Source organism: Gnatocerus cornutus, chromosome 10, assembly GCF_029298725.1.
Source record: "Gnatocerus cornutus isolate USDA-ARS CGAHR chromosome 10, icGnaCorn1.1, whole genome shotgun sequence".
NCBI classification, from domain to species: domain Eukaryota; kingdom Metazoa; phylum Arthropoda; class Insecta; order Coleoptera; family Tenebrionidae; genus Gnatocerus; species Gnatocerus cornutus.
This window is the reverse complement of record NC_142242.1, coordinates 71337-97671: the sequence shown is the minus strand read 5'-3', so window position 1 is coordinate 97671 and position 26335 is coordinate 71337. Positions and strand designations below refer to the sequence as shown.

General features: G+C 35.8%; 2 long non-coding RNA genes across 2 annotated transcripts; both read left to right on the top strand.

Annotated features, from left to right (window-relative positions):
- The first annotated feature begins 2713 nt into the window (after positions 1-2713).
- On the top strand, positions 2714-3285 carry LOC148166873 (uncharacterized). Its single transcript, XR_015770885.1, has 2 exons — positions 2714-2921; positions 2985-3285. It is a non-coding gene; the product is annotated as an uncharacterized LOC148166873 (long non-coding RNA).
- A 7547-nt stretch (positions 3286-10832) lies between these two features.
- Positions 10833-12149, top strand: LOC148166872 (uncharacterized). Its single transcript, XR_015770905.1, has 3 exons — positions 10833-11028; positions 11092-11323; positions 11375-12149. It is a non-coding gene; the product is annotated as an uncharacterized LOC148166872 (long non-coding RNA).
- Positions 12150-26335: the final 14186 nt, after the last annotated feature.

Genomic DNA, 26335 nt, shown 5'->3' with positions numbered 1-26335 from the left:
TTAAATTCAGATCCGACAACAAATAACTGAGTTATGGCCGTTTGAATTTTTGGGTTGTCGCCAGATGGCCAAATTTTTGAAGGTTCCAAACAATTCATGCTCGATATCTCGAAAACTATTTCAGATATTGGAATGCGGTTTGCGGCATCGTTTTTCTCGCGATTTTTTACATAAGAAATCGTTTTTAGATTTTCCAAAAGTCGAAATTTGCAAATTTTCGCAAAAATTCATGACTAAAACTATGGCCAAACTTCTCATATCGATATCTCGCTTATTTTTTAGAGTAAACTCGAGTTATTATACATCAGTGAACGCAGAATTTTACGCAGATTCCAAATCTGGGATTTAAATTCAGATCCGACAACAAATAACTGAGTTATGGCCGATCAAAGTTTCGGATAGTTGATTTTCATTTTTTCTCATTTTTCCCAATTTTCAAAGTTAAATATCTCGGAAACTATTAGAGATATTGAGATGCGGTTTGCGCCATCGTTTTTCTCGGCTCATTTTACGTTAGAAAAAGTGCTTAAAAGCCCAAAATTCGATAGTCGATTTTTCGCGAAAAAAAATTGCGACTCAAACGATGAAAATTTTTATTTTTTTTTATTTTTGACCATAACTCGTAAACCGTTTGTTTGATCGATCTCAAATTGGGCCAGTGGATAGATTTTGAGCTCCTCTTTCGACTGATATATAATTCAATGCTATTAAACGTCATTTTCATTTTGAAAACATTGATTGAAAATCACCCCAAAATGACCACTTCCAAACAGTTTTTGGTCAATGCTTTCTTTATTTCGTAGGTAAACTCAATAAATTTTGACTCATTTTACGCAGAATCTGACGCTGAATCCAAATCTGGAATTTAAATTCAGATCCGACAACAAATAACTGAGTTATGGCCGTTTGAATTTTTGGGTTGTCGCCAGATGGCCAAATTTTTGAAGGTTCCAAACAATTCATGCTCGATATCTCGAAAACTATTTCAGATATTAGAATGCGGTTTGCGGCATCGTTTTTCTCGCGATTTTTTACATAAGAAATCGTTTTTAGATTTTCCAAAAGTCGAAATTTGCAAATTTTCGCAAAATTCATGACTAAAACTATGGCCAAACTTCTCATATCGATATCTCGCTTATTTTTTAGAGTAAACTCGAGTTATTATACATCAGTGAACGCAGAATTTTACGCAGATTCCAAATCTGGGATTTAAATTTAGTGTCTTTATGATGTCATGGCTTTTGTAGTATCAGAGGAAGATGAACACCTAAAACTATTTGGTTTGTTTTAGTCGGAAAAAGAAATGAGCACTGAAATGTCCGACAAGCTGGCTGCGGTTACATCAGCATATAAAAACAACAATGATCTACAAGAATTGAAGAAGTCGTTAAATGAGATATTTTTGAGGAAGCGCCACTTGCGAAGGACTAACCTTGGCTCTTGGCTCTTGGATCAGTTGGAATTAGAGCAATAATCAATTACCATTAATTAAGAATGGATAGTTTCGTCCATTTCAGATTGTTTCCCTCGTCTTTTTTAGGTAAGCCAACAAACATGTTCCTAATGAAACTTTTTCACACTTTTTGCAAGAAGGAGGGAGAGTGTCGAGTTTGTGTTTTTTTATTTTATTAATACTCCTTTAGTTTAATTTGAGGGTATTGTTTTTTATCATTCTTCCTTATTCCTGCAAATGGTTTTGATTCAAAAATTGTAAGTTTTAAAAACAAACGTTTAGCCCTCTGGTGAGAGGAGGCGTGAACTATCAACTTCGGCGTTATTCCGCTAGGTGGCTTTTATGGAAAAACTTCTCTCACTTTTCGGTGTAAATAAATACAATAAACTACTTAACTTGTTAATTTTAACCTCAGAAAAACGAATCTGAACTTTGATTTAAGATTTACGACTTTGTTAATATTTTATTTAATATTATTTATGGACTAAAGACTGTTGACGCATGTCCTAGCTTCTATGCTTCGTTGACAGATTGCTTGACGCGGGAAATTGAATTTTAAAATTTTTAATTTGCATTTTCTCAAAAAATCTTGCAGATAGCGAGGAACGGAGACCAAAAATGGATGTGGAAATGTCAAATTATGCCATGTGCATAGTTTCGTGTCGATCTGCGAACTTTCGCGTTTTTCGCCAAAAAAAGTTCAAAGACTAAACATCATGGATTTTTGGCGATTTCGACAAAAAATAAAATCTCTTTGAAACCGACTTTTTCCATCAATTTGGACCTCAGGAACAAGAATCCGTCAAAGATTTTTCGATCAGACGCTCCGTTAATGTTTTATTAATTTTTCAAACTTTTATTTGGTTTGCAGTTTTTCGATGAAAATTAAAGCAAGAAAATACTCTTTTTATTAATTTTGTCCTCAGGAGTAAGAATCTAAAGTCTGATTTAACATTCACGACTTGGTTACGATTCTATTAATTATTAAAAATTATTGTGTCTCTATCTTAACGTATGTCTTAACTTGACTATTTTGACAGCACACATTGAGGTTATGTTCATGATTTAACAAGAAACTACCAGAATTCTTTACTGTTTACTTTCTCGTTCTTCTGGGCATGGTAGCAAAGAAATTACACAAGTTAAGAAGTTCATTTGAAGCTATTTAGAGTTGGAGTTGATTTGCAACAAATTGATGGGTCTTTATTGAAATTTTTAAACGCAGGTAAGCTGAAAACTGTTTGAATTCCAGCCTTGAAATGTTTCGTGGTATTTCCAGGTTCCAACTTCATTACCAGAGTTTATTATTAAAGAGACTGAATCGATGGATGATACCCATAGCCTAAGATGTCGAAAAGGCGGTTGTCGTCGCTCAACGCTGAAGGACTCTGCAAGTTATTGCACAGAATTGAAGAAACCACCCATTCAGTGCTCCCAGAGTACAGTGAATTGATCCATCACGAAAAAGGTGCTGCTTTACTGCAATATGGACGAAAAAGGTTAAATTCAAAGTCAAATGTTCTTTTTCCAGTGGTTGAAGATGTCGTTCAGTGACTGGGAGATGTTTCAAGTGTTGCCTTATTGCATTGCGGGGAGCACGAAGTTTGCAATGTTGAGTCTACGAGCAGAAAACGAGTATTCTCCTCTAGAGAAGAGCCAAAGGAACTCAACCAACGGAAACAGAGCAACATCGAGATGCAGTTGTCAAGAAAGAAAATATGTACTACAAAGGCTCTGAAGGTCATCTGGTGTCTTGTGAGCTATTTTGTGAAGTCAAGGAAACATCATTTATTGGTTTCTTGAAAACGCGAGATCTGTTTGTTCAGGAAGGATGGAAGGTTTGTTTGTTTTCTTTTCTCTCCATTCATGGTCTCACCTTAATCTCTTAGTTGCAGCTTAACACAACTTTGTTGTCTTTCCTGTTGGTCAAGAAGCAGGCGCAATTAAAAGCTTTGCCGTGAAGAAACAGCAATTGACTGCACAGAGTAAGAAGAGTTTTTCAGGTGAGATAAACAAACATGTTCTTGATGAAACTTTTTTACACTTCTTGCAGGAAGGAAGATGGTGGAAGGCGTGATATTACATCAACACTCAACTCAGGCATAGGAATGATGCCGAAGAGAGGATGCGAAATCTCGAGGTTTTAGAGGCTAAACAACTCCGGACTGACCGGACTATCCAGATACTTTGGGTGACAGTGCGGCGCGCGCGCGCGCGCGCTGTCGACTGAAGAGTCTGTTGATTTCGCTCAAGGATGGAATCGAAAGCGATCATTTCTGTGTCGAAGCTCTTCGAAATCGGGGAAGACTCAAAACCAAACACAAGTTTAGGTTTGTGGTTTTTCTTAAACTAATTTTGTTGATTTAGGAGAAAACGTTGCCAGAATTCGCCGACGAAATAAGAAAGTTGAAGGCGATGATCGTCAAACACGAAAACAGAATTCGAGCGTTGTTGTCTTATCATTTCTAAACAAGTGCTCAAATCGTTTGCAATTTTCGCTTCTACTTAATTATTATGTCATTTTTTATCACCCCAAAGTGGCTCTTTAATATATATTATCTACGATTGTTAAATGTCTAGTTATAGAAGATTATAATATTTTTATGAAACAAATTTTCGCGAAAATTCATGATTAAAAAAACAATGCCAAACTTTTCATATCGATATCTCGCTTGTTTTTTGGTGTAAACTTGCGTTATTATACATCATTTTACCCATCGGCCACGGTGGATTATTCCCACGGACATTTACCCATTGTTAATCCCATCCTGATCTGAAGGCTTTGGATCACATCCCTTTGGTCCGTCCAGAGGTCGATTCTCCACCCACATCTAGCCCTTAAGATCTTGTACTTGAAGTTGGTATGGTTCCTAGCCTTTTTCTTTTTGGCGAAGTCAGAAACGCAGCTGCTGGTGGTGCTGATGCTAGTGACAAGTTGTCACGTTCCAAATGTTGCAGGTGAAGCGAGAGTTCCACGACTTCCGATGCACGTGACGTTGACTCCGCGGAAGCTTAGCCCTTCTTCGTTTTCACCGGCCTCATCTTCAGTCTCTCTGCCTCTTCGTGGTCCTCACCGCCCAAACACGGTACAAGAAATTCACGGCTTTCATCCAAGTCGTCTTCTCGGTTCTAATCCTCCTGAAATCAACCCAGAAAACTGAAAAACGATATTAAAATCCGCTCGGTTTCGAACAGTTTTCGCACCATCTTCGATCACGCGAGCAGTCCGCGAAGAGTGCAGCTCGTTTTACAGCGCGATCAAATCGACAAGAGGTACAACTTGTACACGTTCGAAATCACCACGAAAGTGCAAGCGGGGATTTTAAGGGGGGACACTTTTCAACAACGAGGTGGGGGGTTCAAGGTACAAGTCGGGTTAGACGAAATCGGCTGTCTCGCTTGTAGTAACAACAATTTAACGACGGTCAAAAGACCGAAAGAAGCGAGATTTAATGTAAGGAGTGTAGTCGAGGCGGTTTTCAACGTCTTTCTAAGTCCTGTTGTAGTTTTTAAGTAGAAACTTTGTACTCATTAATTTATTCATGTTAATGTTCGTGTTATTAATAAATTTCTTTAAATTTGCCGGTTCTTATTTGGGCTGTGTGTGATTGGTTGAAAACTAAACAGGTTTCTTCGCGACTGATATTTGAAATTTAATCGAAACCTTCTTAAAACATTTTTTTTTATTAATTTAGACTTCAGGAACAAGATTCTGTACTCTAAAGTCGGATTCAAAACGTAATTATAAGTTTACTTAAAATTTGCAATGTAGATAGGCAACCAATTATACACACATTATGCATTCATTTTTCGGTGTAAATAAATACAATAAACTACTTAACTTGTTAATTTTAACCTCAGAAAAACGAATCAAAACTTTGATTTAAGATTTACGACTTTGTTAATATTTTATTTAATATTATTTATGGACTAAAGACTGTTGACGCATGTCCTAGCTTCTATGCTTCGTTGACAGATTGCTTGACGCGGGAAATTGAATTTTAAAATTTTTAATTTGCATTTTCTCAAAAAATCTCACAGATAGCGAGGAACGGAGACCAGAAATGGATGTAGAAATGTCAAATTATGCCATGTGCAAAGTTTCGTGTCGATCTGAAAACTTTCGTGTTTTTCGCCAAAAAAAGTTCAAAGGGGTTAATCCATGGATTTTGGCGATTTTGACAAAAAATAAAATCTCTTTGAAACCGACTTTTTCCATCAATTTGGACCTCAGGAACAAGAATCCGTCAAAGATTTTTCGATCCGACGCTCCGTTAATTTTTTATTAATTTTTGAAACTTTTATTTGGTTTGCAGTTTTTCGATGAAAATTAAAGCAAGAAAATACTCTTTTTATTAATTTTGTCCTCAGGAGTAAGAATCTGAAGTCTGATTTAACATTCACGACTTGGTTACGATTCTATTAATTATTTAAAAATGGTATTGTGTCTCTATCTTAACGTATGTCTTAACTTGAATATTTTGACAGCACACATTGAGGTTATGTTCATGATTTACTAAACTTATTTTCAGAGTACAACAAATGATTAACAACGATCCTGCTTGCACAAGAGACTACCAGAATTCTTTACTGTTTACTTTCTCGTTCTTCTGGGCATGGTAGCAAAGAAATTACACAAGTTAAGAAGTTCATTTGAAGCTATTTAGAGTTGGAGTTGATTTGCAACAAATTGATGGGTCTTTTTGAAATTTTTAAACGCAGGTAAGCTGAAAACTGTTTGAATTCCAGCCTTGAAATGTTTCGTGGTATTTCAGGTTCCAACTTCATTACCAGAGTTTATTATTAAGAGACTGAATCGATGGATGATACCCATAGCCTAAGATGTCGAAAAGGCGGTTGTCGTCGCTCAACGCTAAAGGACTCTGCAAGTTATTGCACAGAATTGAAGAAACCACCCATTCAGTGCTCCCAGAGAACAGTGAATTGATCAAGGAGCATAACATCATGAAAAAGGTGCTGCTTTACTGCAATGTGGATGAAAAAGGTTAAATTTAAACATGTTTTAAGTCAAAGTCAAATGTTCTTTTTCCAGTGGTTGAAGATGTCGTTCAGTGACTGGGAAATGTTCAGAGTGTTGCTGATTTCATTGCGGGAGCACGAAGTTTGCAACGTTTTCAAACCTGATGAGTCTACGAGCAAAAAACGAGTGTTTCTCCAGAGAAGGCTCAAAGGAACTCAACCAACGGAAACAAAGTATCATCGAGATGCAGTTGTCAAGAAAGAAAATACTACAAAGGCTCTGAAGGTCATCTGGTGTCTTGTCAGCTATTTTGTGAAGTCAAAGAAACATCAAGGAATGGAAGTTTATAGAGAATTTTTATTGGTTTTTTGAAAACGCGAGATCTGGAATTCTGGATGCATCGCTGCTTGTTTGAGGAAGGATGGAAGGTTTGTTTTCTTTTCTCTCCATTTATGGTTTTTGGCAAACTTGCGCTAGACGTTAACTGTTACCAATAAACATCCCTAGGGGCTGCTACCAACTTTAGACGAGTGCATTTGATGGTCACGTGCAGTAAAATTCGTAATTTTGGAATGCGGTTTGCGGCATCGTTTTTCTCGCGATTTTTTACATAAGAAATCGTTTTTAGATTTTCCAAAAGTCGAAATTAAACGTCGTTTTTACATTAAAAATAGTGATTGAAAATCACCCCAAAATGACCACTTCCAAACAGTTTTTGGTCAATGCTTTCTTTATTTCGTAGGTAAACTCAATAAATTTTGACTCATTTTACGCAGAATCTCACGCTGAATCCAAATCTGGAATTTAAATTCAGATCCGACAACAAATAACTGAGTTATGGCCGTTTGAATTTTTCGGTTGTCGCCAGATGGCCAAATTTTTGAAGGTTCCAAACAATTCATGCTCGATATCTCGAAAACTATTTCAGATATTGGAATGCGGTTTGCGGCATCGTTTTTCTCGCGATTTTTTACATAAGAAATCGTTTTTAGATTTTCCAAAAGTCGAAATTTGCAAATTTTTGCAAAAATTCATGACTAAAACTATGGCCAAACTTCTCATATCGATATCTCGCTTATTTTTTAGAGTAAACTCGAGTTATTATACATCAGTGAACGCAGAATTTTACGCAGATTCCAAATCTGGGATTTAAATTCAGATCCGACAACAAATAACCGAGTTATGGCCGATCAAAGTTTCGGATAGTTGATTTTCATTTTTTCTCATTTTTCCCAATTTTCAAAGTTAAATATCTCGGAAACTATTAGAGATATTGAGATGCGGTTTGCGCCATCGTTTTTCTCGGCTCATTTTACGTTAGAAAAAGTGCTTAAAAGCCCAAAATTCGATGGTCGATTTTTCGCGAAAAAAAATTGCGACTCAAACGATGAAAATTTTTATTTTTTTTTATTTTTGGCCATAACTCCTAAACCGTTTGTTTGATCGATCTCAAATTGAGCCAGTAGATAGATTTCGAGCTCCTCTTTCGAATGATATATAATACAAAGGTATTAAACGTCGTTTTTACATTAAAAATAGTGATTGAAAATCACCCCAAAATGACCACTTCCAAACAGTTTTTGGTCAATGCTTTCTTTATTTCTTGGGTAAACTCAATAAATTTTGACTCATTTTACGCAGAATCTCACGCTGAATCCAAATCTGGAATTTAAATTCAGATCCGACAACAAATAACTGAGTTATGGCCGTTTGAATTTTTGGGTTGTCGCCAAATGGCCAAATTTTTGAAGGTTCCAAACAATTCATGCTCGATATCTCGAAAACTATTTCAGATATTGGAATGCGGTTTGCGGCATCGTTTTTCTCGCGATTTTTTACATAAGAAATCGTTTTTAGATTTTCCAAAAGTCGAAATTTGCAAATTTTCGCAAAAATTCATGACTAAAACTATGGCCAAACTTCTCATATCGATATCTCGCTTATTTTTTAGAGTAAACTCGAGTTATTATACATCAGTGAACGCAGAATTTTACGCAGATTCCAAATCTGGGATTTAAATTCAGATCCGACAACAAATAACCGAGTTATGGCCGATCAAAGTTTCGGATAGTTGATTTTCATTTTTTCTCATTTTTCCCAATTTTCAAAGTTAAATATCTCGGAAACTATTAGAGATATTGAGATGCGGTTTGCGCCATCGTTTTTCTCGGCTCATTTTACGTTAGAAAAAGTGCTTAAAAGCCCAAAATTCGATAGTCGATTTTTCGCGAAAAAAAATTGCGACTCAAACGATGAAAATTTTTATTTTTTTTTATTTTTGGCCATAACTCCTAAACCGTTTGTTTGATCGATCTCAAATTGAGCCAGTAGATAGATTTCGAGCTCCTCTTTCGAATGATATATAATACAAAGGTATTAAACGTCGTTTTTACATTAAAAATAGTGATTGAAAATCACCCCAAAATGACCACTTCCAAACAGTTTTTGGTCAATGCTTTCTTTATTTCTTGGGTAAACTCAATAAATTTTGACTCATTTTACGCAGAATCTCACGCTGAATCCAAATCTGGAATTTAAATTCAGATCCGACAACAAATAACTGAGTTATGGCCGTTTGAATTTTTGGGTTGTCGCCAGATGGCCAAATTTTTGAAGGTTCCAAACAATTCATGCTCGATATCTCGAAAACTATTTCAGATATTGGAATGCGGTTTGCGGCATCGTTTTTCTCGCGATTTTTTACATAAGAAATCGTTTTTAGATTTTCCAAAAGTCGAAATTTGCAAATTTTCGCAAAAATTCATGACTAAAACTATGGCCAAACTTCTCATATCGATATCTCGCTTATTTTTTAGAGTAAACTTGAGTTATTATACATCAGTGAACGCAGAATTTTACGCAGATTGCAAATTTGGGATTTAAATTTAGTGTCTTTATGATGTCATGGCTTTTGTAGTATCAGAGGAAGATTAACACCTAAAACTATTTGGTTTGTTTTAGTCGGAAAAAGAAATGAGCACTGAAATGTCCGACAAGCTGGCTGCGGTTACATCAGCATATAAAAACAACAATGATCTACAAGAATTGAAGAAGTCGTTAAATGAGATATTTTTGAGGAAGCGCCACTTGCGAAGGACTAACCTTGGCTCTTGGCTCTTGGATCAGTTGGAATTAGAGCAATAATCAATTACCATTAATTAAGAATGGATAGTTTCGTCCATTTCAGATTGTTTCCCTCGTCTTTTTTAGGTAAGCCAACAAACATGAATGAAACTAATGAAACTTTTTCACACTTTTTGCAAGAAGGAGGGAGAGTGTCGAGTTTGTGTTTTTTTATTTTATTAATACTCCTTTAGTTTAATTTGAGGGTTTGTTTTTTATCATTCTTCCTTATTCCTGCAAATGGTTTTGATTCAAAAATTGTAAGTTTTAAAAACAAAAGTTTAGCCCTCTGGTGAGAGGAGGCGTGAACTATCAACTTCGGCGTTATTCCGCTAGGTGGCTTTTATGGAAAAACTTCTCTCACTTTTCGGTGTAAATAAATACAATAAACTACTTAACTTGTTAATTTTAACCTCAGAAAAACGAATCTGAACTTTGATTTAAGATTTACGACTTTGTTAATATTTTATTTAATATTATTTATGGACTAAAGACTGTTGACGCATGTCCTAGCTTCTATGCTTCGTTGACAGATTGCTTGACGCGGGAAATTGAATTTTAAAATTTTTAATTTGCATTTTCTCAAAAAATCTTGCAGATAGCGAGGAACGGAGACCAAAAATGGATGTGGAAATGTCAAATTATGCCATGTGCATAGTTTCGTGTCGATCTGCGAACTTTCGCGTTTTTCGCCAAAAAAAGTTCAAAGACTAAACATCATGGATTTTTGGCGATTTCGACAAAAAATAAAATCTCTTTGAAACCGACTTTTTCCATCAATTTGGACCTCAGGAACAAGAATCCGTCAAAGATTTTTCGATCAGACGCTCCGTTAATGTTTTATTAATTTTTCAAACTTTTATTTGGTTTGCAGTTTTTCGATGAAAATTAAAGCAAGAAAATACTCTTTTTATTAATTTTGTCCTCAGGAGTAAGAATCTAAAGTCTGATTTAACATTCACGACTTGGTTACGATTCTATTAATTATTAAAAATTATTGTGTCTCTATCTTAACGTATGTCTTAACTTGACTATTTTGACAGCACACATTGAGGTTATGTTCATGATTTAACAAGAAACTACCAGAATTCTTTACTGTTTACTTTCTCGTTCTTCTGGGCATGGTAGCAAAGAAATTACACAAGTTAAGAAGTTCATTTGAAGCTATTTAGAGTTGGAGTTGATTTGCAACAAATTGATGGGTCTTTATTGAAATTTTTAAACGCAGGTAAGCTGAAAACTGTTTGAATTCCAGCCTTGAAATGTTTCGTGGTATTTCCAGGTTCCAACTTCATTACCAGAGTTTATTATTAAAGAGACTGAATCGATGGATGATACCCATAGCCTAAGATGTCGAAAAGGCGGTTGTCGTCGCTCAACGCTGAAGGACTCTGCAAGTTATTGCACAGAATTGAAGAAACCACCCATTCAGTGCTCCCAGAGTACAGTGAATTGATCCATCACGAAAAAGGTGCTGCTTTACTGCAATATGGATGAAAAAGGTTAAATTCAAAGTCAAATGTTCTTTTTCCAGTGGTTGAAGATGTCGTTCAGTGACTGGGAGATGTTTCAAGTGTTGCCTTATTGCATTGCGGGAGCACGAAGTTTGCAATGTTGAGTCTACGAGCAGAAAACGAGTATTCTCTATGTACTACAAAGGCTCTGAAGGTCATCTGGTGTCTTGTGAGCTATTTTGTGAAGTCAAGGAAACATCATTTATTGGTTTCTTGAAAACGCGAGATCTGTTTGTTCAGGAAGGATGGAAGGTTTGTTTGTTTTCTTTTCTCTCCATTCATGGTCTCACCTTAATCTCTTAGTTGCAGCTTAACACAACTTTGTTGTCTTTCCTGTTGGCCAAGAAGCAGGCGCAATTAAAAGCTTTGCCGTGAAGAAACAGCAATTGACTGCACAGAGTAAGAAGAGTTTTTCAGGTGAGATAAACAAACATGTTCTTGATGAAACTTTTTTACACTTCTTGCAGGAAGGAAGATGGTGGAAGGCGTGATATTACATCAACACTCAACTCAGGCATAGGAATGATGCCGAAGAGAGGATGCGAAATCTCGAGGTTTTAGAGGCTAAACAACTCCGGACTGACCGGACTATCCAGATACTTTGGGTGACAGTGCGGCGCGCGCGCGCGCGCGCTGTCGACTGAAGAGTCTGTTGATTTCGCTCAAGGATGGAATCGAAAGCGATCATTTCTGTGTCGAAGCTCTTCGAAATCGGGGAAGACTCAAAACCAAACACAAGTTTAGGTTTGTGGTTTTTCTTAAACTAATTTTGTTGATTTAGGAGAAAACGTTGCCAGAATTCGCCGACGAAATAAGAAAGTTGAAGGCGATGATCGTCAAACACGAAAACAGAATTCGAGCGTTGTTGTCTTATCATTTCTAAACAAGTGCTCAAATCGTTTGCAATTTTCGCTTCTACTTAATTATTATGTCATTTTTTATCACCCCAAAGTGGCTCTTTAATATATATTATCTACGATTGTTAAATGTCTAGTTATAGAAGATTATAATATTTTTATGAAACAAATTTTCGCGAAAATTCATGATTAAAAAAACAATGCCAAACTTTTCATATCGATATCTCGCTTGTTTTTTGGTGTAAACTTGCGTTATTATACATCATTTTACCCATCGGCCACGGTGGATTATTCCCACGGACATTTACCCATTGTTAATCCCATCCTGATCTGAAGGCTTTGGATCACATCCCTTTGGTCCGTCCAGAGGTCGATTCTCCACCCACATCTAGCCCTTAAGATCTTGTACTTGAAGTTGGTATGGTTCCTAGCCTTTTTCTTTTTGGCGAAGTCAGAAACGCAGCTGCTGGTGGTGCTGATGCTAGTGACAAGTTGTCACGTTCCAAATGTTGCAGGTGAAGCGAGAGTTCCACGACTTCCGATGCACGTGACGTTGACTCCGCGGAAGCTTAGCCCTTCTTCGTTTTCACCGGCCTCATCTTCAGTCTCTCTGCCTCTTCGTGGTCCTCACCGCCCAATCACGGTACAAGAAATTCACGGCTTTCATCCAAGTCGTCTTCTCGGTTCTAATCCTCCTGAAATCAACCCAGAAAACTGAAAAACGATATTAAAATCCGCTCGGTTTCGAACAGTTTTCGCACCATCTTCGATCACGCAAGCAGTCCGCGAAGAGTGCAGCTCGTTTTACAGCGCGATCAAATCGACAAGAGGTACAACTTGTACACGTTCGAAATCACCACGAAAGTGCAAGCGGGGATTTTAAGGGGGGACACTTTTCAACAACGAGGTGGGGGGTTCAAGGTACAAGTCGGGTTAGACGAAATCGGCTGTCTCGCTTGTAGTAACAACAATTTAACGACGGTCAAAAGACCGAAAGAAGCGAGATTTAATGTAAGGAGTGTAGTCGAGGCGGTTTTCAACGTCTTTCTAAGTCCTGTTGTAGTTTTTAAGTAGAAACTTTGTACTCATTAATTTATTCATGTTAATGTTCGTGTTATTAATAAATTTCTTTAAATTTGCCGGTTCTTATTTGGGCTGTGTGTGATTGGTTGAAAACTAAACAGGTTTCTTCGCGACTGATATTTGAAATTTAATCGAAACCTTCTTAAAACATTTTTTTTTATTAATTTAGACTTCAGGAACAAGATTCTGTACTCTAAAGTCGGATTCAAAACGTAATTATAAGTTTACTTAAAATTTGCAATGTAGATAGGCAACCAATTATACACACATTATGCATTCATTTTTCGGTGTAAATAAATACAATAAACTACTTAACTTGTTAATTTTAACCTCAGAAAAACGAATCAAAACTTTGATTTAAGATTTACGACTTTGTTAATATTTTATTTAATATTATTTATGGACTAAAGACTGTTGACGCATGTCCTAGCTTCTATGCTTCGTTGACAGATTGCTTGACGCGGGAAATTGAATTTTAAAATTTTTAATTTGCATTTTCTCAAAAAATCTCACAGATAGCGAGGAACGGAGACCAGAAATCGATGTAGAAATGTCGAATTATGCCATGTGCAAAGTTTCGTGTCGATCTGAAAACTTTCGTGTTTTTCGCCAAAAAAAGTTCAAAGGGTTAACCCATGGATTTTGGCGATTTTGACAAAAAATAAAATCTTTTTGAAACCGACTTTTTCCATCAATTTGGACCTCAGGAACAAGAATCCGTCAAAGATTTTTCGATCCGACGCTCCGTTAATTTTTTATTAATTTTTGAAACTTTTATTTGACTTGCATTTTTTCGATGAAAATTAAAGCAAGAAAATACTCTTTTTATTAATTTGGTCCTCAGGAGTAAGAATCTGAAGTCTGATTTAACATTCACGACTTGATTACGATTCTATTAATTATTTAAAATTATAGTGTCTAAACATAGGACAGGTATCTTAACGTATGTCCGAACTTGATTATTTTGACAGCACACAAACAGGTTATGTTCATGAATTTTAAAGTTAAATATCTCGGAAACTATTAGAGATATTGAGATGCGGTTTGCGCTATCGTTTTTCTCGGCTCATTTTACGTTAGAAAAAGTGCTTAAAAGCCCAAAATTCGATAGTCGATTTTTCGCGAAAAAAAATTGCGACTCAAACGAAAAAAATTTTTCAATTTTTTTATTTTTGACCATAACTCGTAAACCGTTTGTTCGATCGATCTCAAATTGGGCCAGTGGATAGATTTTGAGCTCCTCTTTCGACTGATATATAATTCAATGCTATTGAACGTCATTTTCATTTTGAAAACATTGATTGAAAATCACCCCAAAATGACCACTTCCAAACAGTTTTTGGTCAATGCTTTCTTTATTTCGTAGGTAAACTCAATAAATTTTGACTCATTTTACGCAGAATCTCACGCTGAATCCAAATCTGGAATTTAAATTCAGATCCGACAACAAATAACTGAGTTATGGCCGTTTGAATTTTTCGGTTGTCGCCAGATGGCCAAATTTTTGAAGGTTCCAAACAATTCATGCTCGATATCTCGAAAACTATTTCAGATATTGGAATGCGGTTTGCGGCATCGTTTTTCTCGCGATTTTTTACATAAGAAATCGTTTTTAGATTTTCCAAAAGTCGAAATTTGCAAATTTTCGCAAAAATTCATGACTAAAACTATGGCCAAACTTCTCATATCGATATCTCGCTTATTTTTTAGAGTAAACTTGAGTTATTATACATCAGTGAACGCAGAATTTTACGCAGATTGCAAATTTGGGATTTAAATTTAGTGTCTTTATGATGTCATGGCTTTTGTAGTATCAGAGGAAGATGAACACCTAAAACTATTTGGTTTGTTTTAGTCGGAAAAAGAAATGAGCACTGAAATGTCCGACAAGCTGGCTGCGGTTACATCAGCATATAAAAACAACAATGATCTACAAGAATTGAAGAAGTCGTTAAATGAGATATTTTTGAGGAAGCGCCACTTGCGAAGGACTAACCTTGGCTCTTGGCTCTTGGATCAGTTGGAATTAGAGCAATAATCAATTACCATTAATTAAGAATGGATAGTTTCGTCCATTTCAGATTGTTTCCCTCGTCTTTTTTAGGTAAGCCAACAAACATGAATGAAACTAATGAAACTTTTTCACACTTTTTGCAAGAAGGAGGGAGAGTGTCGAGTTTGTGTTTTTTTATTTTATTAATACTCCTTTAGTTTAATTTGAGGGTATTGTTTTTTATCATTCTTCCTTATTCCTGCAAATGGTTTTGATTCAAAAATTGTAAGTTTTAAAAACAAAAGTTTAGCCCTCTGGTGAGAGGAGGCGTGAACTATCAACTTCGGCGTTATTCCGCTAGGTGGCTTTTATGGAAAAACTTCTCTCACTTTTCGGTGTAAATAAATACAATAAACTACTTAACTTGTTAATTTTAACCTCAGAAAAACGAATCTGAACTTTGATTTAAGATTTACGACTTTGTTAATATTTTATTTAATATTATTTATGGACTAAAGACTGTTGACGCATGTCCTAGCTTCTATGCTTCGTTGACAGATTGCTTGACGCGGGAAATTGAATTTTAAAATTTTTAATTTGCATTTTCTCAAAAAATCTTGCAGATAGCGAGGAACGGAGACCAAAAATGGATGTGGAAATGTCAAATTATGCCATGTGCATAGTTTCGTGTCGATCTGCGAACTTTCGCGTTTTTCGCCAAAAAAAGTTCAAAGACTAAACATCATGGATTTTTGGCGATTTCGACAAAAAATAAAATCTCTTTGAAACCGACTTTTTCCATCAATTTGGACCTCAGGAACAAGAATCCGTCAAAGATTTTTCGATCAGACGCTCCGTTAATGTTTTATTAATTTTTCAAACTTTTATTTGGTTTGCAGTTTTTCGATGAAAATTAAAGCAAGAAAATACTCTTTTTATTAATTTTGTCCTCAGGAGTAAGAATCTAAAGTCTGATTTAACATTCACGACTTGGTTACGATTCTATTAATTATTAAAAATTATTGTGTCTCTATCTTAACGTATGTCTTAACTTGACTATTTTGACAGCACACATTGAGGTTATGTTCATGATTTAACAAGAAACTACCAGAATTCTTTACTGTTTACTTTCTCGTTCTTCTGGGCATGGTAGCAAAGAAATTACACAAGTTAAGAAGTTCATTTGAAGCTATTTAGAGTTGGAGTTGATTTGCAACAAATTGATGGGTCTTTATTGAAATTTTTAAACGCAGGTAAGCTGAAAACTGTTTGAATTCCAGCCTTGAAATGTTTCGTGGTATTTCCAGGTTCCAACTTCATTACCAGAGTTTATTATTAAAGAGACTGAATCGATGGATGATACCCATAGCCTAAGATGTCGAAAAGGCGGTTGTCGTCGCTCAACGCTGAAGGACTCTGCAAGTTATTGCACAGAATTGAAGAAACCACCCATTCAGTGCTCCCAGAGTACAGTGAATTGATCCATCACGAAAAAGGTGCTGCTTTACTGCAATATGGATGAAAAAGGTTAAATTCAAAGTCAAATGTTCTTTTTCCAGTGGTTGAAGATGTCGTTCAGTGACTGGGAGATGTTTCAAGTGTTGCCTTATTGCATTGCGGGAGCACGAAGTTTGCAATGTTGAGTCTACGAGCAGAAAACGAGTATTCTCCTCTAGAGAAGAGCCAAAGGAACTCAACCAACGGAAACAGAGCATCATCGAGATGCAGTTGTCAAGAAAGAAAATATGTACTACAAAGGCTCTGAAGGTCATCTGGTGTCTTGTGAGCTATTTTGTGAAGTCAAGGAAACATCATTTATTGGTTTCTTGAAAACGCGAGATCTGTTTGTTCAGGAAGGATGGAAGGTTTGTTTGTTTTCTTTTCTCTCCATTCATGGTCTCACCTTAATCTCTTAGTTGCAGCTTAACACAACTTTGTTGTCTTTCCTGTTGGCCAAGAAGCAGGCGCAATTAAAAGCTTTGCCGTGAAGAAACAGCAATTGACTGCACAGAGTAAGAAGAGTTTTTCAGGTGAGATAAACAAACATGTTCTTGATGAAACTTTTTTACACTTCTTGCAGGAAGGAAGATGGTGGAAGGCGTGATATTACATCAACACTCAACTCAGGCATAGGAATGATGCCGAAGAGAGGATGCGAAATCTCGAGGTTTTAGAGGCTAAACAACTCCGGACTGACCGGACTATCCAGATACTTTGGGTGACAGTGCGGCGCGCGCGCGCGCGCGCTGTCGACTGAAGAGTCTGTTGATTTCGCTCAAGGATGGAATCGAAAGCGATCATTTCTGTGTCGAAGCTCTTCGAAATCGGGGAAGACTCAAAACCAAACACAAGTTTAGGTTTGTGGTTTTTCTTAAACTAATTTTGTTGATTTAGGAGAAAACGTTGCCAGAATTCGCCGACGAAATAAGAAAGTTGAAGGCGATGATCGTCAAACACGAAAACAGAATTCGAGCGTTGTTGTCTTATCATTTCTAAACAAGTGCTCAAATCGTTTGCAATTTTCGCTTCTACTTAATTATTATGTCATTTTTTATCACCCCAAAGTGGCTCTTTAATATATATTATCTACGATTGTTAAATGTCTAGTTATAGAAGATTATAATATTTTTATGAAACAAATTTTCGCGAAAATTCATGATTAAAAAAACAATGCCAAACTTCTCATATCGATATCTCGCTTGTTTTTTGGTGTAAACTTGCGTTATTATACATCATTTTACCCATCGGCCACGGTGGATTATTCCCACGGACATTTACCCATTGTTAATCCCATCCTGATCTGAAGGCTTTGGATCACATCCCTTTGGTCCGTCCAGAGGTCGATTCTCCACCCACATCTAGCCCTTAAGATCTTGTACTTGAAGTTGGTATGGTTCCTAGCCTTTTTCTTTTTGGCGAAGTCAGAAACGCAGCTGCTGGTGGTGCTGATGCTAGTGACAAGTTGTCACGTTCCAAATGTTGCAGGTGAAGCGAGAGTTCCACGACTTCCGATGCACGTGACGTTGACTCCGCGGAAGCTTAGCCCTTCTTCGTTTTCACCGGCCTCATCTTCAGTCTCTCTGCCTCTTCGTGGTCCTCACCGCCCAAACACGGTACAAGAAATTCACGGCTTTCATCCAAGTCGTCTTCTCGGTTCTAATCCTCCTGAAATCAACCCAGAAAACTGAAAAACGATATTAAAATCCGCTCGGTTTCGAACAGTTTTCGCACCATCTTCGATCACGCAAGCAGTCCGCGAAGAGTGCAGCTCGTTTTACAGCGCGATCAAATCGACAAGTGGTACAACTTGTACACGTTCGAAATCACCACGAAAGTGCAAGCGGGGATTTTAAGGGGGGACACTTTTCAACAACGAGGTGGGGGGTTTAAGGTACAAGTCGGGTTAGACGAAATCGGCTGTCTCGCTTGTAGTAACAACAATTTAACGACGGTCAAAAGACCGAAAGAAGCGAGATTTAATGTAAGGAGTGCAGTCGAGGCGGTTTTCAACGTCTTTCTAAGTCCTGTTGTAGTTTTTAAGTAGAAACTTTGTACTCATTAATTTATTCATGTTAATGTTCGTGTTATTAATAAATTTCTTTAAATTTGCCGGTTCTTATTTGGGCTGTGTGTGATTGGTTGAAAACTAAACAGGTTTCTTCGCGACTGATATTTGAAATTTAATCGAAACCTTCTTAAAACATTTTTTTTTATTAATTTAGACTTCAGGAACAAGATTCTGTACTCTAAAGTCGGATTCAAAACGTAATTATAAGTTTACTTAAAATTTGCAATGTAGATAGGCAACCAATTATACACACATTATGCATTCATTTTTCGGTGTAAATAAATACAATAAACTACTTAACTTGTTAATTTTAACCTCAGAAAAACGAATCAAAACTTTGATTTAAGATTTACGACTTTGTTAATATTTTATTTAATATTATTTATGGACTAAAGACTGTTGACGCATGTCCTAGCTTCTATGCTTCGTTGACAGATTGCTTGACGCGGGAAATTGAATTTTAAAATTTTTAATTTGCATTTTCTCAAAAAATCTCACAGATAGCGAGGAACGGAGACCAGAAATGGATGTAGAAATGTCAAATTATGCCATGTGCAAAGTTTCGTGTCGATCTGAAAACTTTCGTGTTTTTCGCCAAAAAAAGTTCAAAGGGGTTAATCCATGGATTTTGGCGATTTTGACAAAAAATAAAATCTCTTTGAAACCGACTTTTTCCATCAATTTGGACCTCAGGAACAAGAATCCGTCAAAGATTTTTCGATCCGACGCTCCGTTAATTTTTTATTAATTTTTGAAACTTTTATTTGGCTTGCAGTTTTTCGATGAAAATTAAAGCAAGAAAATACTCTTTTTATTAATTTTGTCCTCAGGAGTAAGAATCTGAAGTCTGATTTAACATTCACGACTTGGTTACGATTCTATTAATTATTTAAAAATGGTATTGTGTCTCTATCTTAACGTATGTCTTAACTTGAATATTTTGACAGCACACATTGAGGTTATGTTCATGATTTACTAAACTTATTTTCAGAGTACAACAAATGATTAACAACGATCCTGCTTGCACAAGAGACTACCAGAATTCTTTACTGTTTACTTTCTCGTTCTTCTGGGCATGGTAGCAAAGAAATTACACAAGTTAAGAAGTTCATTTGAAGCTATTTTTAGTTGGAGTTGATTTGCAACAAATTGATGGGTCTTATTGAAATTTTTAAACGCAGGTAAGCTGAAAACTGTTTGAATTCCAGCCTTGAAATGTTTCGTGGTATTTCAGGTTCCAACTTCATTACCAGAGTTTATTATTAAGAGACTGAATCGATGGATGATACCCATAGCCTAAGATGTCGAAAAGGCGGTTGTCGTCGCTCAACGCTAAAGGACTCTGCAAGTTATTGCACAGAATTGAAGAAACCACCCATTCAGTGCTCCCAGAGAACAGTGAATTGATCAAGGAGCATAACATCATGAAAAAGGTGCTGCTTTACTGCAATGTGGATGAAAAAGGTTAAATTTAAACATGTTTTAAGTCAAAGTCAAATGTTCTTTTTCCAGTGGTTGAAGATGTCGTTCAGTGACTGGGAAATGTTCAGAGTGTTGCTGATTTCATTGCGGGAGCACGAAGTTTGCAACGTTTTCAAACCTGATGAGTCTACGAGCAAAAAACGAGTGTTTCTCCAGAGAAGGCTCAAAGGAACTCAACCAACGGAAACAAAGTATCATCGAGATGCAGTTGTCAAGAAAGAAAATACTACAAAGGCTCTGAAGGTCATCTGGTGTCTTGTCAGCTATTTTGTGAAGTCAAAGAAACATCAAGGAATGGAAGTTTATAGAGAATTTTTATTGGTTTTTTGAAAACGCGAGATCTGGAATTCTGGATGCATCGCTGCTTGTTTGAGGAAGGATGGAAGGTTTGTTTTCTTTTCTCTCCATTTATGGTTTTTGGCAAACCTGCGCTAGACGTTAACTGTTACCAATAAACATCCCTAGGGGCTGCTACCAACTTTAGACGAGTGCATTTGATGGTCACGTGCAGTAAAATTCGTAATTTTGGAATGCGGTTTGCGGCATCGTTTTTCTCGCGATTTTTTACATAAGAAATCGTTTTTAGATTTTCCAAAAGTCGAAATTTGCAAATTTTCGCAAAAATTCATGACTAAAACTATGGCCAAACTTCTCATATCGATATCTCGCTTATTTTTTAGAGTAAACTCGAGTTATTATACATCAGTGAACGCAGAATTTTACGCAGATTCCAAATCTGGGATTTAAATTCAGATCCGACAACAAATAACTGAGTTATGGCCGATCAAAGTTTCGGATAGTTGATTTTCATTTTTTCTCATTTTTCCCAATTTTCAAAGTTAAATATCTCGGAAACTATTAGAGATATTGAGATGCGGTTTGCGCCATCGTTTTTCTCGGCTCATTTTACGTTAGAAAAAGTGCTTAAAAGCCCAAAATTCGATAGTCGATTTTTCGCGAAAAAAAATTGCGACTCAAACGATGAAAATTTTTATTTTTTTTTATTTTTGGCCATAACTCCTAAACCGTTTGTTTGATCGATCTCAAATTGAGCCAGTAGATAGATTTTGAGCTCCTCTTTCGACTGATATATAATTCAATGCTATTAAACGTCATTTTCATTTTGAAAACATTGATTGAAAATCGCCCCAAAATGACCACTTCCAAACAGTTTTTGGTCAATGCTTTCTTTATTTCGTAGGTAAACTCAATAAATTTTGACTCATTTTACGCAGAATCTCACGCTGAATCCAAATCTGGAATTTAAATTCAGATCCGACAACAAATAACTGAGTTATGGCCGTTTGAATTTTTCGGTTGTCGCCAGATGGCCAAATTTTTGAAGGTTCCAAACAATTCATGCTCGATATCTCGAAAACTATTTCAGATATTGGAATGCGGTTTGCGGCATCGTTTTTCTCGCGATTTTTTACATAAGAAATCGTTTTTAGATTTTCCAAAAGTCGAAATTTGCAAATTTTCGCAAAAATTCATGACTAAAACTATGGCCAAACTTCTCATATCGATATCTCGCTTATTTTTTAGAGTAAACTCGAGTTATTATACATCAGTGAACGCAGAATTTTACGCAGATTCCAAATCTGGGATTTAAATTCAGATCCGACAACAAATAACTGAGTTATGGCCGATCAAAGTTTCGGATAGTTGATTTTCATTTTTTCTCATTTTTCCCAATTTTCAAAGTTAAATATCTCGGAAACTATTAGAGATATTGAGATGCGGTTTGCGCCATCGTTTTTCTCGGCTCATTTTACGTTAGAAAAAGTGCTTAAAAGCCCAAAATTCGATAGTCGATTTTTCGCGAAAAAAAATTGCGACTCAAACGATGAAAATTTTTATTTTTTTTTATTTTTGGGCATAACTCCTAAACCGTTTGTTTGATCGATCTCAAATTGAGCCAGTAGATAGATTTTGAGCTCCTCTTTCGACTGATATATAATTCAAAGCTATTAAACGTCATTTTCATTTTGAAAACATTGATTGAAAATCACCCCAAAATGACCACTTCCAAACAGTTTTTGGTCAATGCTTTCTTTATTTCGTAGGTAAACTCAATAAATTTTGACTCATTTTACGCAGAATCTCACGCTGAATCCAAATCTGGAATTTAAATTCAGATCCGACAACAAATAACTGAGTTATGGCCGTTTGAATTTTTGGGTTGTCGCCAGATGGCCAAATTTTTGAAGGTTCCAAACAATTCATGCTCGATATCTCGAAAACTATTTCAGATATTGGAATGCGGTTTGCGGCATCGTTTTTCTCGCGATTTTTTACATAAGAAATCGTTTTTAGATTTTCCAAAAGTCGAAATTTGCAAATTTTCGCAAAAATTCATGACTAAAACTATGTCCAAATTTCTCATATCGATATCTCGCTTATTTTTTAGAGTAAACTCGAGTTATTATACATCAGTGAACGCAGAATTTTACGCAGATTCCAAATCTGGGATTTAAATTCAGATCCGACAACAAATAACTGAGTTATGGCCGATCAAAGTTTCGGATAGTTGATTTTCATTTTTTCTCATTTTTCCTAATTTTCAAAGTTAAATATCTCGGAAACTATTAGAGATATTGAGATGCGGTTTGCGCCATCGTTTTTTTCGGCTCATTTTACGTCAGAAAAAGTGCTTAAAAGTCGAAAATTCGATAGTCGATTTTTCGCGAAAAAAAATTGCGACTCAAACGATGAAAATTTTTATTTTTTTTTATTTTTGGGCATAACTCCTAAACCGTTTGTTTGATCGATCTCAAATTGGGCCAGTAGATAGATTTTGAGCTCCTCTTTCGAATGATATATAATACAAAGGTATTAAACGTCGTTTTTACATTAAAAATAGTGATTGAAAATCACCCCAAAATGACCACTTCCAAACAGTTTTTGGTCAATGCTTTCTTTATTTCGTAGGTAAACTCAATAAATTTTGACTCATTTTACGCAGAATCTCACGCTGAATCCAAATCTGGAATTTAAATTCAGATCCGACAACAAATAACTGAGTTATGGCCGTTTGAATTTTTGGGTTGTCGCCAGATGGCCAAATTTTTGAAGGTTCCAAACAATTCATGCTCGATATCTCGAAAACTATTTCAGATATTGGAATGCGGTTTGCGGCATCGTTTTTCTCGCGATTTTTTACATAAGAAATCGTTTTTAGATTTTCCAAAAGTCGAAATTTGCAAATTTTCGCAAAAATTCATGACTAAAACTATGGCCAAACTTCTCATATCGATATCTCGCTTATTTTTTAGAGTAAACTCGAGTTATTATACATCAGTGAACGCAGAATTTTACGCAGATTCCAAATCTGGGATTTAAATTCAGATCCGACAACAAATAACTGAGTTATGGCCGATCAAAGTTTCGGATAGTTGATTTTCATTTTTTCTCATTTTTCCCAATTTTCAAAGTTAAATATCTCGGAAACTATTAGAGATATTGAGATGCGGTTTGCGCCATCGTTTTTCTCGGCTCATTTTACGTTAGAAAAAGTGCTTAAAAGCCCAAAATTCGATAGTCGATTTTTCGCGAAAAAAAATTGCGACTCAAACGATGAAAATTTTTATTTTTTTTTATTTTTGGGCATAACTCCTAAACCGTTTGTTTGATCGATCTCAAATTGAGCCAGTAGATAGATTTTGAGCTCCTCTTTCGAATGATATATAATACAAAGGTATTAAACGTCGTTTTTACATTAAAAATAGTGATTGAAAATCACCCCAAAATGACCACTTCCAAACAGTTTTTGGTCAATGCTTTCTTTATTTCGTAGGTAAACTCAATAAATTTTGACTCATTTTACGCAGAATCTCACGCTGAATCCAAATCTGGAATTTAAATTCAGATCCGACAACAAATAACTGAGTTATGGCCGTTTGAATTTTTGGGTTGTCGCCAGATGGCCAAATTTTTGAAGGTTCCAAACAATTCATGCTCGATATCTCGAAAACTATTTCAGATATTGGAATGCGGTTTGCGGCATCGTTTTTCTCGCGATTTTTTACATAAGAAATCGTTTTTAGATTTTCCAAAAGTCGAAATTTGCAAATTTTCGCAAAAATTCATGACTAAAACTATGGCCAAATTTCTCATATCGATATCTCGCTTATTTTTTAGAGTAAACTCGAGTTATTATACATCAGTGAACGCAGAATTTTACGCAGATTCCAAATCTGGGATTTAAATTCAGATCCGACAACAAATAACTGAGTTATGGCCGATCAAAGTTTCGGATAGTTGATTTTCATTTTTTCTCATTTTTCCCAATTTTCAAAGTTAAATATCTCGGAAACTATTAGAGATATTGAGATGCGGTTTGCGCCATCGTTTTTCTCGGCTCATTTTACGTTAGAAAAAGTGCTTAAAAGCCCAAAATTCGATAGTCGATTTTTCGCGAAAAAAAATTGCGACTCAAACGATGAAAATTTTTATTTTTTTTTATTTTTGGGCATAACTCCTAAACCGTTTGTTTGATCGATCTCAAATTGAGCCAGTAGATAGATTTTGAGCTCCTCTTTCGACTGATATATAATTCAAAGCTATTAAACGTCATTTTCATTTTGAAAACATTGATTGAAAATCACCCCAAAATGACCACTTCCAAACAGTTTTTGGTCAATGCTTTCTTTATTTCGTAGGTAAACTCAATAAATTTTGACTCATTTTACGCAGAATCTCACGCTGAATCCAAATCTGGAATTTAAATTCAGATCCGACAACAAATAACTGAGTTATGGCCGTTTGAATTTTTGGGTTGTCGCCAGATGGCCAAATTTTTGAAGGTTCCAAACAATTCATGCTCGATATCTCGAAAACTATTTCAGATATTGGAATGCGGTTTGCGGCATCGTTTTTCTCGCGATTTTTTACATAAGAAATCGTTTTTAGATTTTCCAAAAGTCGAAATTTGCAAATTTTCGCAAAAATTCATGACTAAAACTATGGCCAAATTTCTCATATCGATATCTCGCTTATTTTTTAGAGTAAACTCGAGTTATTATACATCAGTGAACGCAGAATTTTACGCAGATTCCAAATCTGGGATTTAAATTCAGATCCGACAACAAATAACTGAGTTATGGCCGATCAAAGTTTCGGATAGTTGATTTTCATTTTTTCTCATTTTTCCCAATTTTCAAAGTTAAATATCTCGGAAACTATTAGAGATATTGAGATGCGGTTTGCGCCATCGTTTTTCTCGGCTCATTTTACGTTAGAAAAAGTGCTTAAAAGCCCAAAATTCGATAGTCGATTTTTCGCGAAAAAAAATTGCGACTCAAACGATGAAAATTTTTATTTTTTTTTATTTTTGGCCATAACTCCTAAACCGTTTGTTTGATCGATCTCAAATTGAGCCAGTAGATAGATTTCGAGCTCCTCTTTCGAATGATATATAATACAAAGGTATTAAACGTCGTTTTTACATTAAAAATAGTGATTGAAAATCACCCCAAAATGACCACTTCCAAACAGTTTTTGGTCAATGCTTTCTTTATTTCGTAGGTAAACTCAATAAATTTTGACTCATTTTACGCAGAATCTCACGCTGAATCCGAATCTGGAATTTAAATTCAGATCCGACAACAAATAACTGAGTTATGGCCGTTTGAATTTTTGGGTTGTCGCCAGATGGCCAAATTTTTGAAGGTTCCAAACAATTCATGCTCGATATCTCGAAAACTATTTCAGATATTGGAATGCGGTTTGCGGCATCGTTTTTCTCGCGATTTTTTACATAAGAAATCGTTTTTAGATTTTCCAAAAGTCGAAATTTGCAAATTTTCGCAAAAATTCATGACTAAAACTATGGCCAAATTTCTCATATCGATATCTCGCTTATTTTTTAGAGTAAACTCGAGTTATTATACATCAGTGAACGCAGAATTTTACGCAGATTCCAAATCTGGGATTTAAATTCAGATCCGACAACAAATAACTGAGTTATGGCCGATCAAAGTTTCGGATAGTTGATTTTCATTTTTTCTCATTTTTCCCAATTTTCAAAGTTAAATATCTCGGAAACTATTAGAGATATTGAGATGCGGTTTGCGCCATCGTTTTTCTCGGCTCATTTTACGTTAGAAAAAGTGCTTAAAAGCCCAAAATTCGATAGTCGATTTTTCGCGAAAAAAAATTGCGACTCAAACGATGAAAATTTTTATTTTTTTTTATTTTTGGCCATAACTCCTAAACCGTTTGTTTGATCGATCTCAAATTGAGCCAGTAGATAGATTTCGAGCTCCTCTTTCGAATGATAT